The following is a 17,272-nucleotide window of genomic DNA, read 5'->3' as shown; positions in this document are numbered from 1 at the left end:
TATCATCCCACAGGGCAGTCCACTCCTGCAGATTTTGCTGGCTACGGTGAGAAATGATGGCATACTTTAAGATTACAGCTTCTGTGATGGCTGCTGTCTCTGCATCGGTGTAAGGCTGTTACCGCTGCATGGCACCTGGAAGACATAAACAGGGAAACACATCACAGGACCTCAGACATTGCCTCTTTACAGAGCCAGCACATTAATATGGACGATGATTAGCTATCACTTACAAACACATCATACCTCTGTACCTGGTAGCACTGTCCGAACATGCATTGTACTCCTGGTCCTGATGTGTCATGTTCCCCCCATGAGGACCAGTACACTGCATAAACCACAATTCATTATTCATGTTTGTGTAGAGGCATGACAGTGGCCATGTTCCTTGCAGATGGGATGTCAATGATGCTCAGGCTTTGCTTGCATCCAGTGTGTAATGGAGCTGGAAGCATATGCCTGGGCTCATGTAGGATGCAGACAGGAATGTTATCAGGCTCCAAGGGGACTTGCTTTTTTTAACTTTGATTAGGCAGTTTGGACCTGATCCATGATGATGAGGGGAATGGTGTGTGTGCTGTGTATATCCACCTATACTGATGGTGAGCCAGGGGGGTGATGTTTGCCCTAAACCTGTCTGCAGCAGGTTAGCTGTAGCTATGGTGTGTGATGTGCTGTGATTCAGCACCATTATAGTGTGGGTTGGGTTGCTGCCTCTGAGACTGCAGACATATGTGAAGATGGCCTTGTAATTGCCCTTAGTGGAGGTGTCCAATTTGTACTCATAGTTAGCCTTACAGTAGTCCACCTGTGACCTAATATGCTCACTCGACAAAGGTTAACATGCTGCCCAGTTGGTGCCTGCTTCTACTTCACTCTGTACAGCTAATATAGCATTACATTATGTGCTTTGTGCATTGCTGCTGTCCAGCAAAGGGGTTTAGTCTACCTTGGTAGTTATTGCTGAGGCCATGCAGCTATGTGGGTTGCCATTTATCTGTTTGTAGTAGGCATGGACACAGGATCAGAACACAGTTGGCCACCTTTACAATTTTAACGTGATACTCATGTTTATTATACTACCCATGTCATTGTCAGGGTAATGCCTCAACCAGAAGCTGTAGAATTGAAACTCTGTTGGATGTACAGAAACTAAAGTTACACACTTGTACAACATGTAAAGCTTATTTACCTGACATTTTGCATCCCATGTCAATTGCTATGAGGTAGCCAGGTTCACCTACTCATATATACATATGCACAGGAAATACCTGCTATACATTTCAGTTCTATGTCAGTATGACACACTGTAATTACAGTCTTGCTTCTCAGTCAGTCATGGCAACCTTTTAGTGCAGAAAATCTGGAGGACACCGCACATACATGGGCTATTGGCCACAATTAGTGACACGTTCTTCATATTGCTGTAACACATGTATGTCATTTGATAGTGCAGTAGCCTTTGCATTCACAGACATACCCTGGAGGATGTCTGATGCTCATATGGCAGGCAGAGAGGGGAAAGGCTAGGGGTGTGGTAGTGAGGGTAGGAACTGTTAATGTTGTGAGTATGACTGGTATGGGGACAGAGCTAGCTGATATGCTGGACAGAGGAAAGGTGGGTATATTGTGTGTGCCAGAGACCAGATGGAAGGAGTGCATAGCTGTGTGTATCAGAGTCAGGTATAAATAGTTCTATCATGGTGTGCATGGGATGGGAACTGGTGTAGGGGTTAACCTGAAGGAACATTATGCCAGTAGTGTTTCTAAAGGTGATAAGAATGTCGGGTAGAGTGATGTTTAGGAGGCTGGGAATTGATGGTGTAATGATGACAGTTATTAATGCATATGCTCCGCTAATTGTGTGTGTGATGGATGAGACAGGCGTACTTTGGTGGGGTTGGATGAAGTGGTGATGAGTGTACTCAAAGGTGAGAGAGTGGCAATTGAAGCAGATTTCAATGGGCATGTTGGTGAAGGGGGCAGAGGGGATGAAGAAGTGATGGGTAAGTATGGTGTTAAGCAAAGAAATGCAGAAGGTGAGATGGTGGTGGAGTTTTCAACAGAGGTTGGACATGGCTGTGGTGAGTACGTAGTTTTAAAAGACCGAAGGGCATGGGGTGACATACAAGAGTGGAGGAAGATGCACACAGGTGGATTATCCCCTTTGCAGATGGGCCTGTTTGAAGGGGATTGGTAACTTTAAGTGGTAATAGGGGAAAGTGTAGTTAGTCAGCATGGAATGTTGGTGTGTAGGATGACGTTGGTGATCAAGAAGAGGGGGAGGAGTGTGAGGGCAGCACCATGGATCAAATTGTTGATACTGAGAAAGTGTGATTGTGAGGTTGAGTTCAGGGAAGAATTAAGACAGGCAGTGGGTGGCAGTGAAGACTTAGCAAATATATGGGTAACTACATCCTAGCTAGTAAGGGAGCTGAGTAGAACAGGGCTTGGTGTGACATCTGCACAGAGGAAAGAGGACAAGGAGACCTAGTGGTGGCATGAGGAAGTACAGGGGAGCATACTGAGAAAGAGGTTGGCCAAGAAGAAATGGGATTATCATACAGGTGAAGAAATTAGACAGGTATATAGGGAGATGGGATGCATGGCAAAGTGAGTGGTGGCAAAGGCTGAGGATGGGGCATCTGAAGGGTTGTATGTAAGGTTGGAAATCAAGGATGGAGACTAGGAACTGTACCAATTGGCTAGACAGAGGTAGGTAGCTAGGAAAGATGTGCAGCAAATAAGTCTGATAAAGATAATGGTAGAAGTATACTCACAAGCAAGGAGAGTGCATCGAGCAGGTGGAAACAGTACTTTGATGGGCTGTTGAATGAAAAGAATGAGAGAGAGAGAGAGAGAAGGTTGGATGATGTGGGTGTAGTGAATCAGGATGTGCAACAGATTATCAAGGGGGAAGTAAGGATAGCTATGAAGAGGTTTAAGAATGGAAAGGCTATTGGTCCAGATGACATACCTGTGGAAGCATGGAGGTGTTTAGGACAAATGGCAGTGGCCTTTTTACCGGATTGTTTACTGTAATCTTGGAAAGTGAGATGATGCGTGAGGAGTGGATAAAATGTGTTTGGGAACTGATTATGAGAATAAGGGTGGTGTGCAGGGCTGTAGTAACTACAGGGGGATAACATTGATCAGACATAGCATGAGGTAATGCAAAAGGGTGGTGGAAGCTAGGTTAAGAAGGGAGGTGAGGATCACTGATCAGCAGTATGATTTTATGCCAGGAAAGAGCAGTACAGATGTGATGTTTGCTCTGAGGGTGCTGATGGGGACATACAGAGAAGGTCGGAGGTAGCTGCATTGTGTCTTTGTGGACTTAGAGTCAGCATATGACAGGATGCCTAGAGAGGAGTTGTGGTATTGTATGAGGTGGTCAGGAGTGGTGGAGGATTCAGTAAGAATGCTACAGGATATGTACAAAACTAGTGTGACAGTGGTGAGTTCTGCATTGGGAGTGACAGGTGCATTTAAGGTAGAGGTGGGAGTACATCAGGGATCAGCTATGAGCCCTTTCTTATTTGCAGTGGCAATGGGCAGGTTGACATACATGATCAGACAGGTGTCCCCGTAGACTGTGCTGTTTGCAGACAACATTGTGGTCTGTAGTGAGAGTAGGGAACAGGTTGAGGAGACCCTGGTGAGGTGGAGGTATGGTCTAGAGAGGGGAGGAATGATGGTCAGTAGGACTAAGACAGAATATATGTGCGTGAATGGCAGAGAGGATAGAAGAATGGTGAGGATGCAGGGAGTACAGTTTGCAAAGGTGGATAGGTGTAAATACTTGGGAACAATAGTTCAGAGTAATGGTGAGTGTGCGGGAGAGGTGAAGACGAGGGTACAGGCAAGATGTGGGTGGTGGAGAAGAGTGTCAGGAGTGATTTGTGACAGACAAGTACCATTAAAAGTAAAAGGGAAGGTATACAAGAGGGTAGTGAGACCAGCTATGCTATATGGGTTGGAGACATTGGCACTGAAAAAAGAGGCATGATTCAGAGCCAGACATAGCAGAGTTAATGATGTTAAGATTTGCACGGGGTGTGGCAAGGCTGGACAGGATTAGCAATATGTATGTTAGGGGGTCAGCCCAGGTTGGACAGCTTGGGGACAAAGCCAGAGAGTGGCAGGATTATGTTGGTTTGGACATGTGATGAGGAGGTATGCTGAGTTTATTTGGGAAAGGATGAGGTTGCCAGGTAAGAGGAAAAGAGGAAGGCCTGAGATAAGGTGTATGTATGTGGTGATAGCAGACATGCAGGTTGTTGGTGTAACACAGCAAGATGCAGAGGACTGGAAGACATGGAGACAGATGATCTGCTGTGGCGACCACTATCGGTTACAGCCTAAAGAAAGAGAAGGTGATGTTGTAATGTAGTCTTCACAGGCTTACAATTATTTACTAGACATGACACAACTCTTGATAACATAATTACAAATATGAGGTACACATATGGTCAGTGTCTATAACACTGGACAGTTGAATGGTATGCACTCAGTATATCACATGCAGTTCAACACACACAGCTGTGACAGTATTTCTGTATGCAAATACCTGTATAGGTCCTTCACATGTCTGAGACAAACATGTATATCATATTTGTATTGACAATTAACATATGGATATCTGCAATATCCCAGTAGCTGACTTAGCAGTGTCACAGGCAATATTGTGCAAAACACACTGCAGTAGTGGTCATATGTGAGCCATCCTTTCCTGGGGTGACTCAGTGCCTTGAGTTGTGTTCTATGTCACTGCAGACAGACACAGATGCTATGGCCATAGGTTCTGCTCAGAAATATATCAGTACAGCATGTGTTGTTGAGACATAATATTGTTTAAAATTCCTATTTTCCACATTTACATTCCCTCTACTACATTCCATTACATGCTTAATTGTTTGACATACCTGTGTTTTTTTTTTCCTTTCAGTTGGTATAATCCATCAGTTTCAGTATGTGTCTGTCTGTTTGTTTGTTTGTCTCTCTCTGTCTCTCTGAGACAGATGTAGGATATACATCTGTTTTGTATTGGCAGCAGCTTGCCTTTAGTACGTAATGCTCATGAGCAGCTGATGGCCTGTGCACCAGTTGTAGTCCCCCACTTGCTAATTTTATGTAGAACAGCTGTGGTATCATTCCCATACCCAATAGCATGAAGACACACTCCTATAACTGAGTACTTCATGTGGGCATTGCTCCTTTTCCTTGCCTGTGAGGAGAACTTCATGGTGGTGTGTGACAAACAGCATCACAGAGAGTAGTTGGAAATACCTCTTACAACAAACACTGTGGAGACAGCCCAACAAACTGGGGAAGAATGTTCCAGACATAGGGACATAATGTAAGTATTGCTGTTATACAGTTGAAGAAATGCTAGTTTGACAAGGTTTGTGTGGATATGGCTGCTCTGTGTGAATTTAAGTCTGATAGTGTTATGTTGTTGACATAACTCTGAACTGTAGGGCTATCCACAGACTGGCCAGAGTTTGGACTCTTATATTTGGTGTTACTCACACATTTATTGGTCTTGGAAATTCAGTAGCATACTCTGAGGATTGCAGTCAGTAAATGGTAACATCCATGTGTGTTTCTGGCTTCATATCCCTCAGAATAGATATGTTACAACAACCCTGTTACACCAGCAACTTTCTCAGTTTATAACAATAATATGTCAATAATATCCCTGTGTTTGGACCTCTGCCCCTAAGTATGTCAGCCTTTGTCCAGATGTCATGCTGTAAGAGGTGGATAGGTATAGTATATCATTATATAGTGACTTCATTCCTGATATCATCCCAGTGATGTATCAGACTGACAGCTACGTTATGTGTAGGAGGCCTTATATATGACGACAAAGCCTGGACATTCTGTGGGACTCTATACAGTTGAGAGGACTGTGTATTTCTGGCAATTGTTGATAGACTGTTAGGATTGTGTAGCACTGTATTGTGAATGTCTTATTTGGCCTATGTAGGGAAGGGGGTAGATGTAAGTGTTATGGGTCTTTTTCTATCTGACTTTGCACACTGCTCCAGTTTCTGTTGCTCTATCAGCTGTATATGTGTGTAGGGGCGGACTGACACATGTCCCATACCGCAGTCAAGTGTCAGACTACACTGTGAATTTGGCCAGTATATGTAGGGGTAGTGTGTGAGTGGCAAACATTTGGATGATTTTGTTCACACAGTCCATATACTCTACTGTTCATGTGGCTTACCAGTATGTCACTTTAAATGTGGTGAGATTGGTTATGGGTATGCACTTTCACACTGGTGGCTGTTTGTCAGTGGTGTTACATCCCTGTCTTGCCTGATATATTTGCAATTACATGTGTATTCCCCCATAGCAAAATTGGATTAGTGTTGTGTCAGTCTGCCTGTAGTTTATACAGTACTTGGTGACATGCCTAGCAACTCAGTGTAGTTTCCCTACTGTGATGTTATGTCCGGATATTTATCAGATGTACTGTTTCCTGGCCCCCATACGTGTTGTGTATGTCTGACACATCAGTGGGATGATGTGAAGATTTATGTCAGTAACTAGTGGGGAGTAATTTGGTTTTGGACTTGGGCTATTCCAGTCAATATATGTTACAGCAGACAGGAGGGTGTTATTGCATCAATTGTGTCACCTTATCTACTCCAGTATTTGGGATATGTTCCCAGTTTCATGGCTTTACCCCCCCCCCTTTGTCAGGCTTGGCCCAGATTTGTTGCACTAAGGGGTTCTGAGCATACCTCACTACTAGCCAGATTGTTTCAGACTGTCCAGATTTATTGCTCATATTTCTGTTCTGCTCCACAGAATCATTATTTTCATTTCTGTGGTAAATCACTGTGATGATGTGAGGATTTCTGTCAGTAAATGATGACATACATTTCAGTTTCAGAACTCACATCCTTCTGAACATGTATGCTGACACAAACCCTGTTACTGTAGCAACATTCTACATTTATAACTGCAGTACATACATTATGCCCCTGGTCTTGGCCCATTGTCTCCCCATTTTGACAGCCTTTGTCCAGAATTCTTGAACTAAGAGGTGGAGAGGTATGGTGCTGGTTATAACTCCACTCCATGTTAGTAGCATATATATATATATATATATATATATATATATATATATATATATATATATATGGTTGTACCTGACTTCGGACAGCAGCCAAGGAAGACAACGAACGAAGCTCCAGAAGAAGAAAGACAATGAAGAAGAAGACCGACGAAAATCGAGAGTGCCAGAAATCGACAATGCAGGAAGACCGACACCACGGATGACAACACCCACGCCGAGGATGCCGACATGAAAAGGCTGTGTATATATATATATATATATATATATATATATATATATATATATATATAAAATGTATTCCTTTATTCCTTTTTTGATATCTATACATATATTTATATAACAATATATATGTATATATTCTACATATTTGTTTTACATGTATAGCTACATATATCTGATGTATATACTTTTTCATATTTATCTACCACCATACACATCTATATGTGCATATGTATATATACTAAACATAACTGATTCTACAATGTTTGTTCCCTACTATTCTATACCTGTACTGAATGATATATTGGAAAAAGCAGCATTCATTATTACAGCTCATATGGTTTAGTAGTACATTGCTCTGACTATGGTGTACAGGGTTCAAGACTTGGCAGGGCTGATTATTTTGTTGCTGGACAGAACAGTGGCTGATGGAGATAGGGTGATTAAGGCAGTTTTATGCAGTTCGAAGTGGGTTTGCATGATGGTAAGAGATGCCAACACATGGTTAAATGGGAAACTTCTTAATTTGTGTAGGCATCGCTTAGCGTCATGCAAACTTGCTTACTGCTGCTTACTGCCACTTATTCCCACTTACCCCCATGTTAATTTCTTTAAAAGAAAAGAAAGAAAGGGTGATAGGAAAATGGTGAAAAAGGGGGCACACAAAGGGAAAAACAATTTGAAAGACAGCTAGGGATGTGCAGGATGGGTGTAGGGAAGGTCCATAGATGTCCATTTCTGATACAGCAATAGCTATGCATTTGTACAGACTTTGGAGGTGAATTTGGACACTCCAACCCTTGAGAGAGGGGTGAGGACAACAGTAATGTGTTGTTAAGCCAATTAGACCAGATTGCATGTATCCAGTGGACACGTGTGCAAAATGGACAGTTATGTATGGGGCGACATTTTTTTGGGAACAGATTGCCTTTTTTTTTTTTTTTTTATAAGGTGAGAGTGGGATGTTGGGGAAGGATAGTAGGTATATTTGGAGAGGTAAGTTGGGTAGGAAGACAGACAAGACAGACAAGACAGCAGACAGGGGTGGTATATGACACTTGTGGGGGTAAATCCTTGGACGGGGAGGATGGTTCTGAATTGGATGCCCAAGAGCCCCCCTTAATGGATAGTGGGACTGAGGTCCCCACCCATGGGCAGTCACCACTGCACCTTCACGGCCCCAAAGGTGGCTGTGCTGGTGGCTAAGTAGGAGGGACAGGCTGACCCTCAAGATGCACCACATGGCCCTCAAGCTGGCATAGCTGATCTCCAAACTCCTTTCGAAGCAAGCTATGCACTAATCCCTGGACCTGACTATGGATGATGGTGTCCTGTCTGCATCTGCTCCCAAGGGGGGATGGGCCCCATCCCCTGAGGCAGTTCCACCCAAAGGTGGTGCAGGACCAGCAGACGAGGAAGTTCCAGGTTGAGTCCCAGACATGCTGGGGCCTGGTACCATGGCTAGTTGAGGTGAGACAGGTGGATCCGCTGGCACTGGCCTTCCCAGACATGCTATGGTGTTAAGGTTTTACAACATATGTTGGTTAATCATGAACAACACATTACAGGATTAGTTATAACAGCATGCATGGGTGTTCCCATAACCCAAAACAACAGATTTGCAACTGTTGTATAGCAAACAGAACACTTGCATATATGGAACCACAGTGGGCATTATAACGGGATGCAGGTTACATTGATAGCAACAGGCCACCAATGATAGCATGTGAACAGGGAACATTAATAATCAAATGTTTAAATATTTGTAGAACAATAGGACACATGTCCTAACAGTAGGTTTGGTGAAAAACATACCCATTGATTTATGTGTTTAGATTATTGGTGAAGACAGGGTGGGGGAGAGAGAGAGATGTCAATTAACAACTGTATAGGCTTCAGTTGCTCAGAACTTTAATGATCATTGCTCTAATCATTACTCTCCAGGTATTACCTCACTTTACATCGACCTATGGCCTTGGGTTGGGCAGTGGTATGTTTGTACACAGAGTATAAGTACAGCCTTCTTACAGCTAATCTATACCTTTTCTTACCTGGCAGACCTATGGAGGACATTTCTGTTAACACTACCGGTTTCTACCCCTATTCACATAGTCAAGGTTACATATGTGCACTCATATTGTGTGTGTGTGTGTGTGTGTGTGTGTGTGTGTGTGTGTGTGTGTGTGTGTGTGTGTGTGTGTGTGTGTGTGTGTGTGTGTGTGTGTATGTGTGTGTGTGCTACTACCATACTCTGCCTTGATTTCTGTCGGTCACCCTAGGTGTTGGCGGCAGTGCCTACTAGCTGTGACATCGTGTCACTTGAGGGACATTTCTTGGGGGAGACTACCTAGTGTATCTACTTATCTTGCTGTCATTTGCAGCCTTGGGGTTGGACAGTGGGTGTTGTACACAGTGTATAATTACAACATTCTTACAGCTCATTTATACCTTTTCTTACCTGGCGGACCTGTGGAAGAAATTTCTGTTAACAATACCTGACTGTTTCTACACATATTCACATATTCTTGGGTGAGATTATGGATACAGCTTACTACCACTCCTGAGATTCAAACTGTGCCTGTTTGCGCCAAAAGGTACAATAAGGTTGCATTTTGTCACAATGAGCTAGTGGGGAAATGCTATTGTTTTCTTGACTTGTTTGGACAATCTGCCTTGTAATTCTGATATTCATGCATGGCAGATAGTTCTTATACTGTTTATTCATACTTTGACATATTATAGTATGGAAAACAATGGTTAACACACCATTACTATTCAGGGATCAGATCTTGGTGCATGGAACATTTCTTGTAATGAATCTGTTTTACAACTCCACAATCTTTGTCAGATGAGCCTCAATTAATTAATGCTGTCAGAGCCATAGTTGCTCTGCAGAACCTGTACATATTTAGATTCATACTACCACATACCAAAGTAAACACAACAGTCTGGGGTTTTCAGTTTTATTGACAGGTACTGGCACTTGTATTGATATATATCTTGTATGTCACTATTACTCTACTAATGTCTCATTTATTCAGTACAAACAACACACATTTCTAACTACTGGCAGGTGACATTCTACTCCTTTCTATTTATTTGCCCTTAGTACTGCAAGTTAGATTTGTACTCACCAGCCTTGCAATGTAGCCTTAGCAGCTTGCTGGTGTGAGTGTCCACGTTCACAGCCCTCTCATCTGCAGCTGTACAGGAGATAGAGAAACATTTATGCATACCTATCCATCTCATACTTAGGCTGGACTTTGTTACAGAATAATTGATACTGACACTTACACACTGCTGGGACATTTTGTGCTAGCGTCTTGGATCCACTGGTCCAAGAGGTCCTTCTTCCTATGCTTCAGGTCAGCATAATGGTGCCGGACCTGCTCACCAGTCTGAGGGATACCAGTAGCACTGGTGAGGTCACATGTGAGATGGTCCCAGGCCTCCGCTTTGTATTGGGACTCCTGGTACTGGTCCTGCAGCAGTCTCCCTTCATGGTCTTTTATGAGGAGTCCAACCATGACCCTGGACTCCTGAACGCCTCAATGCTGTGCCTGAAAGCACACACCCTCTCTACTGCCAGCAATAAAGGCTGCAGTAATCAGCTACAACTGGAATTTGTTACAGAATAATTGATACTGACACTTACACACTGCTGGGACATTTTGTGCTCAAGCGTCTTGGATCCACTGGTCCAACAGGTCTTTCTTCCTATGCTTCAGGTCAGTATAATGGTGCCGGAGCTGCTCACCAGTCCGACGGATGCCAGTAGCACTGGTGAGGTCACATGTGAGATGGTCCCAAGTCTCCACTTTGTATTGGGACTGCTGGTACTGGTCCTGCAGCAGTCTCCCTTTATGGTCTTTTATGAGGAGTCCAACCATGCCCTGGACTCCTGAATGCCTCAACGCTGTGCCTGAAAGCACACACCTTCTCTTCTGCCAGCCATAACGCCTGTAGTAATCAGCTACAACTGGTTATGGTTGTATTCCCACCTGCGAGGTTTAAATAGGGCTGGATTCCTACCCTTTGCTGTGATTAGCCGATTTTGAATATGCTGACCTAAGCTAAGCGACAGGCAAACCCACATAGCTAAGATAAGCATTGCTTAAAGGGGTAGATGCTAAGCACTGCTTACCAGTGCACAAATCCGCATAGCTATGCTAATTATTGCTAAGCATTTAGATTTGAGCAATGCTTACACTGGCTAAGCATAGCTGAGCAAAATTTAGTGTTGTTCAGCTTTTATTTTATGGACTATCAGGATTGTGGGGTTGATTCCTTATTAATGACATCTTATGATATGTATGTATACCTTCCATAACATCCCCCTATGTGCTTTCATTACATTACATTATATTCTTTTGTGGCTATACTATATGGGACACGTGTTTATATGGGGGTTTCACATCTGTACTACTGTGACACCTCACATTTGGACCTGCTACACAACTCTGGTTAACAAATATATATATTAGTCACTACCTATTTATAAAAAAAATATTTTAGTGCTGCTTTCACATATAAAAGTGAATGAACTACATTGGGGCTCAAACCATGAATGAAGGCATGCTAAGCAAAAGTTCTAACTACTATGCTATCTCACTTTGGCTATTCTGGCTATATATTTCTGTTTAGCTCCTTCGGATGTTTAAGCTATGCTGAACAGAGCTGCATGACATGCACACCCACTTAGCTACGCTTAAACTTTAGCGGGGATGGGGGAAAATATAAAGATTTGTTTTACTTTTCTTAGTTTAGGGATATGTACATAGCTAACAGTCATACCTCTCCACGTCTTAAAGCATAACATCTGGACAAATCCTAACATGATGGGGGGACAAAGAGGGACAGATTTTAAATATTGCTCTTACAAACTTAGAAAGTTGATAGAATAATAGGTTTTGCATTAGCATGACTTATTTTGAGGATGTGGAGTGTTAGATTAAAATGTTTGCAATTATTTAATGTCTTTGTGCCTCAGCTCTTTGCCAGGACAGTAGGAGGAACATACCTAACATATGGGGCACAAATCTGGACATTCTGTGAATACCTGTTCAGTTGTGAGGTATTCTAACACTGTCCACGGACACTGTTTTTGTTTTCAAAGTGCCGTACAGCACTTCCTGAGTGCAGGGGGTGTGTTTACTGTGCGAGTACTGCTTGGACATGCCCCCTGCACTCGCTCACAGATCATGCCCGTGCAGGTTATACAGCAGCATGCCTTCATGCATATGCAAGTTGCGCTGCTGTGCTGCATGGGCATGATCAACTCCGTGCAAGAATAGACTTATTCTTGCATGGAGCTTTCATGAATCCCAGGCAAATTTAAATAGAAATGTATTGACACAAGTTAATTCAGTATATGGTAATTATGCTTCAAGACCAGTCACAGAGTTATCTCTTTAGTGCCAATTTCAATTAGTTTTCAGAAAATAGCCATCGTACTTAATAGGGTATGCAATAAAAAAAGTACAATGTTTAAAAATTTAAATCTATAAACAACAAAAATGGTTTCATTTGCTATAAGAGAAATATGTCATGGTACACTAAGGCACCAGTTCGTAAGTTAAAAAACATAGGTAATGCAATTACAGCAGACAGAGATAGGGAAGAAAAATAGGCAGGGTTAACAGTTTGTACTCTAACTTAAAGATTCACAAAGACAGATTAAGAATGTGTATGGCATTTTCTAGTCAGCTTTAAAAGCCACAGAATTAAAAGACACTTATTTTCATGGTAATGTGCAGGTTTTGAATATATCAGTCATACTTCAGAACTTAGACTTAAAGACTCTAAAGACTTAGAATCTAGGTAATATGGAGATTAAATCATAAAGTTACCAGACTTCAAGCCTAGTGGTCAAAATTAAAATTGCAAGTTTAATCATAAAGTTAAGAGACTTTAATCCAAACAGGTCATAAAGGCTCAAGTGACACCTAGTGGTCAAAATTAAAACTGCAGGTTTCATAAATTTCTGGCATATGTGTATGCGCATGTGCTCGCACATATTTGCAAAACCCTTCCTTGGTATATGTTAATATGGAAGATGGATTTTGAAAGCCATTTCCACTTGTATTTGATCAGAATATCACAGAGAATTGGAGAATATTTGAGCAAAAGTACAATATTTTTATACAAGCCTGTCCCAGAGACTTCCCATACTTTGGAACAAACTACTATCTATATCAAACAAAGCTCCTCATTAACACTCTTCAAGAAAAATCTTGATGATTGGATGGGAAATAGGAAATTCACCCCGGGGATCACCTCTGTGGCTCTGCTCAACAGGGGCACAAGAAAATAATTTTATTGAGTGGAGAAAGCCAGTGTACCTTTTTGGCTAGGCTTATATAGGCCCTAGGGCCAATAGCCTAGTATATACCTATGAAACTATGAACAAGCAGCTTATTCAGACAAAGATGCATGCACCAGGGAGTTCATTCTGCTAAACCTTGCAAGGTCAGAGGCCACTGAAAGAGAGTGTTCATTTGTGTATGCACTAGCAGTATATGAGGGAGAAGGTGAAAATCATCATATTGTTGCACAGGCTGAATCAAGGGAAGACCTCAAATGTTTGAAGCGCAGATTTAGGGAAATGTGTAACCTCCAGACAAATATTACATTAGAGAGGCATTTGTTTTACACAAGGGATCAGAAACCAGGGGAAACTTTTGCAGCTTATATTGCTGACCTGAGAAACAAAGCCAAAATGTGTCAGTTTGGTGACTTAAAAGATGAGTTAATAAAAGACAGGCTCATGTGTGGTATTAATAGTGCTGCTGTAAGAAAGACTTTACTTTGGGAAAGTGATTTAACATTCAGTCAGGAGACACATTTGCTAAAGTGAGAACTAATGAGCAACTCAATGTGGCTGGTAGTGCGAGACATGATGCTTATGGAGGCGTATGAATTTAAACTCAGGGCTCAGTAATGCTTTCATGTTATTTGCCTAAGAACTGTTACAGCTTGTTATTCTATATAGTTCAAAGACCGGTGCAGTCATTATTGGATCTCAAAGATAGTGTGAGAATGAATCTGCTTTCTTTTACCTAAGAAGTTCATCATATAAGTGCATATCATACTTCCAACTGTTCTGAAGCAATTTTCTCAGAGTATGCTGATGTTTTCAATGACAAGTTGGGCAAACTTCCCGTTGTGTATCACTCCAGTAGTCAGACCAGCAAGAAAAGTTCTGATAGCTATGCAGGATAAATTCAAAGTTCAGCTGGATAGAATGGTACAGCAAGGTGTAATTTGTCCAGTTACAGAACCAACTGAATGGATGTCGTCCATGGTAGCAGCTCACAAAAAAGGCTCAGATGAAATCAGAATATTTATTCACCCAAGAGAGCTGAACAAAGCATTGAAGAGACCCCATCATGCAATGCGTACAGTGGAAGAGGTCACAGCTCTGATACTGAATGCCACTGTTTTTTCTGTCTTGGATGCAAAAAGTTCATTTTGGCAAGTGATGCTTGATTACAAATCCTCATTACTAAGTACTTTCAGTACCTTGTTTGGCAGATACATATTCTTAAGGATGCCATTTGGAATAAATTCCGTAAGTGAAGTCTTCCAGCTTGCAATGGAGCAAACTTTTTCAGGTTACCCTTGTGCCATAATAGTAGATGATTTATTGGTTGAAGGCAATGCTGAAGCAGAGCATGACAGAAACCTAAAGAGAGTTCTAGACAGAGCACATGAAGTAAACTTAAAGCTCAATCCTTTGAAGTTTAAATTCAGACTACCAGAAGTTACATATGTAGGTCATTTATTTACCAGTACTGGCTTGAGACCAGACCCGATCAAGCAAGCAGCTATTCTTGAGATGTCAGCACCAGATAATATTCAAGCTCTACAGCATTTCCTAGGCATGGTCAACTATTTGGGCAAGTTCATTCCAGACTTCAGTGAGCTGACAGCACCTTTAAGAGAGCTGACGTGCAAAAGTGTTACATGGTCTTGGTTAGAACAACACCAGTAGGCATTTGAAGACCTCAAGCAGAAAATTGCCACCCCACCTACATTAAGATATTATGATGCACATAAACCAGTCACTCTTTCTTGTGATGCTTCAAATTTGGTTTGGTGCAGTTATTCTTCGAGAGGGAAGACCAATAGCCCATGCATCTAGAACACTTACTCAAACTGAAATACAATATGCTCAAATTGAGGAAAAACTTTTGACAATAGTATTTGCAGGTTCAAAGCTTCATGATTATATCTATGATTGAGCTATTCAGATTGAAACGGATGACCAACCTCTACTTACTATTCTAAAGAAGCCTATGCATTCACCTACAGCAAGATTACAATGAATGATGCTTAAATTGCAAAAGTACAACTTCAAAATGGTCTATACAAAGGCAAACTACTTTATCTGGCTAATACCTTGCCCAGAAATACAATGGAACAGCTTGACGCAGAGAATTTTGACTTCAACATGATGGCAGTGCTTAATTTCTCTACCACTAGATTTGATGAGCTGCAAGGTCACACAAAGACTGATACAATTTTGCAAAATCTCAACCACTACATTAATGTTGGATGGCCGTCAAAGCAATCTAGTGTACCACCTGAAGTGCAAACCTATTTTCCCTATAGAGATGAGATGCTGATGGATGATGGCATTATTTTCAAAGGTCCTAAAATTGTTGTTCCTGCTTCCTTCCAACATGAATATATCCAGATTTTGCATTGTGGTCACGCAGATTCCACATCTACGAAGAGAAGGGCGAGAGAACTAGTATTTTGGCCTTCATTACTGAAAGACATTGATGAAGTTCTTTCTTCTTGCTCAGTAGGCAATACTACTAAACCGCATTTGCAAAGAGAACCACTTCAGCTAAGTCAAGTTCCTGAACTACTTTGGTCAAGAGTAGCCACTGATATCTTTGGGACAATCAACATTACTTGGCAGTGGTAGATTTTATTCGAACTGGTTTGAGATTGATCTACTACATGATCTAACATCCACTACTGTTATTACTAATTTGAAATATAATTTCTCAGTCCATGGTTGTCCACACATTTATTTCTGACAATGGTACTCAATTTACTAGTCAGTTGTTACAGAAATTTGCAAGAGAGTGGGACTTTATACATGTTACTAGCAGTACTGAATATCCACAGTCAAATGGACTAGCTGAACGTGCAGTGCAGAGTGCAAAGCAAGTAATTTAAAGGTCAAAGCATGTCAATACTGATGTCTTTTTGAATTTACTTAATCTCAGAAACATACCCTGTGATGATATACTTGGCTTGCCTGCTCAAATAATTCTATCCAGGCAAACCAGAACAAAGCTACCTATTAGTTTCAGTCAGTAGAGGCCTAAGGCAAAGAACAACAGAACCATCAAAGCCAAATTATTCAAGAAGCATTCTATCCAGAAGTCCAATTATGATAAATCAAGCAGATTTCTTTGTGTGTTAAAAGGAGAGGCAGGAAGGATACAGATGGCAAAAAGTTTTGACCGGATTGGTCAAGTTATAGGTATATTTACTTTGTAGAATCTGAGGATGTGGAGTATAGGAGAAATCTCAGACATCTTCTTCCTGCATCACAATCATTATCGCAGCATTGTTCCTGTGATACAGGCTCTAGATCTCAGAGCAAGTCAGACATTGTTCCCATCCCAGAATGTGTCTTAACCTCTACTTCCATTCCTGTAGATGTTCCAGATATTCTCAAAGTTGAACATTCTGTAGAGACATTTCCAGTTGCTAAATATAATTCTCAGTTTTATGTCAAACAATTTGGTTGTATCTCCAGGTCCAGTGTGAAATACACAGCAACATAGACATGACTGTATATATGTACCTAGTTCTGTATAATTGTATGACAAAGAACTATTTTTAATATCTGCATGCCAAATGTGATTTATATCATTGGATGATATATTTCTCAAACAGGGAGGATGTAGAGTGTATGTGTTGCATCTTTAAGAAGCA

The sequence above is a fragment of the Protopterus annectens genome, chromosome 1.part1, assembly GCF_019279795.1.
Source record: "Protopterus annectens isolate FY-2018-M chromosome 1.part1, PAN1.0, whole genome shotgun sequence".
Taxonomy (NCBI): Eukaryota; Metazoa; Chordata; order Ceratodontiformes; family Protopteridae; genus Protopterus; species Protopterus annectens.
Note: the sequence above shows the minus strand (reverse complement) of the source record.